We start from the raw sequence: 2,133 nt of genomic DNA on the forward strand, positions 1-2,133 counted from the left end.
TTTTTTTTTTTTTTTGCATGAGTCGGATCCTTGACACGACCTGTCAATCAATCCAGTAAGCTTGTCAGCAGCTGACCAATCATTGATCTCATTTTGTCCCGAAGTGAACCTTACCTGCAGGAGCTCCACCCCTTTTTCCTCAGACAACTTTGTCAGGGTTTTGCTTTATGAATGTTTTACATTCAGAGGCATTTTGTGAAAAATCATCAAAAAATGTTTAAACGTTGTCAGTGGAGAACATGTAATGCAAACAGTGTTACCCTGAGAGTTTAGAAGATGTACTACATTTTTTTTTCCATTTCCAAAACTTGAGTGGAATCTGGAAAAATGTAAAAGCTGATAAAGACCTGTGACCGACCTCATGAGCAGCTGAATACAACAGTGATAAACAGATCTGTACAAAGGTAACTGCAAGTAAATCCTCCATTTATTGTCAGTACATTGCATGTTTAATGGTTTAAGTACAGGTAATGCTTAAAGCTAGTTGTGCTTTGATTTGTGTGTTTTATATGTAAATATATGTTGCAACTTCTGGTTGCATAAGTTTAGTCTTGAAAGTCTGAGATTGTCATCATTGTATGCTACCATACAATAACGCAATTATTTCTCTGCATTTAACCCATCACACCTGAGATATACCCAGGTGGAGCAGTGGGCAGTTATGTACGCATCCAGGGAGCAATTAGGTGTCTTGCTCAGACACCACGACATGTAGGAATGGCTGGGAGTCGAACCACAACTTTCTGGTCCAAAGGCTGCCCTACATCTACCCCATCTGGGCCCCAGTGTTTAACGTGTCTGTATTACGTGCCGCTAGCTTAGCGCTACTTCTTGTTGTGCCGAGCTCTCTAAACAGTTATTGAATCAAGTGTTTACTTATGTAGGTAAACAACGATGTTTAAAAACCCATTAAAATGCACCAAAATGCAGGAAATGGCATCTACTTTATTCAAAATTTTCCACCACCCACCCACACACACACACACACACACATTACAAATGCTTCTGATGCCAGTGGCCACTGTATTGTTCAAGCTGAGAGCCATTGTCAGCACTCGGGGCTGAGCACCCCAAAAGGTCAGATTCTTGAATCGCCCCTGGATTCAACCCATTTTAAGATGGCTGCACTTACAAAACAAAGTGATTATAACCCAGTTATTTTTACAGATACTGAGCTAAAGTATGATATGACTGTAGCTGAGAGTAATTCACAAAACATAATCTGAGTGTGACATCTTGCAATATTGAATAAGTTGCACAGAAGGTTTTGTTTTTTGTGTTTTTTCAAGGTTTGTTCAAAACAGCTGCAATTCCCTTCCTTTCAAGTTTAAAACTCCGGCATGAAAGGTGGTGGGTGACACGTATTCCTTCCAGGATTGCTAAGCCTTTAATTCAGAAACACTTTTGTCTGCTTTATTCACTCTCCCACATGCATGAGATTCCTGTTTGCAAGTCATGTTCCTGATGAAACCACCAAACATTGGAAAGCACAAACAAAACTGGACTGCATCCTCTGCTAACTTTCTCCCTCAAAAGTTAGCAAAACGGCTGGCTAACTTCAGCTACTGTTGTAAAACGTAACGCTGCTGAATTCCTGCTGCACAACATGGAGAGAAAAGTAAAATCCTACCACACTTCACAAAAGAGCTGACTTTGCCAGAGGATTTGGTTCAATGCCTGAAGCGTTCCAGTTCAGTGAAGAGACGCCTATAAGACAAAGCTTGTTTCAAACAGAGACAAAGAAAAGAGTGGAATTGAAGAAAACAAGTCTGTTTTATTGTGTTGATTTCAAAAAGGAAGCAGGTAACACAAACTAATTGTTGTACTTGGAGATATTTTTACCTTCTTGACTACACAGGCAGAACTAGAGGACTCTTTAGGAGTCTTAAATTAGTTAAAGCAAAAAATTGTCTCAACTGGTTACATAAACTAAATAATTCATTCAAGAAGGGCCTTTTAGCTTTCACCAAGGTAACTGCGTTTAATGCCAACAGCATCCCTCTTGGATGGAAAGAAGATTATGCAACAGCAACTCAACTCTTTTTAAGTTACAAGAATAATGGCCGCTCTCTTTCCAAACCATGTGATCGCTCGGTAAACCCTTCAAGCTCTGTGGAACCGGAGCGTGTGAGT

This window comes from Nematolebias whitei, chromosome 9, assembly GCF_014905685.2.
Source record: "Nematolebias whitei isolate Nwh7 chromosome 9, NemWhi1, whole genome shotgun sequence".
Taxonomy (NCBI): Eukaryota; Metazoa; Chordata; class Actinopteri; order Cyprinodontiformes; family Rivulidae; genus Nematolebias; species Nematolebias whitei.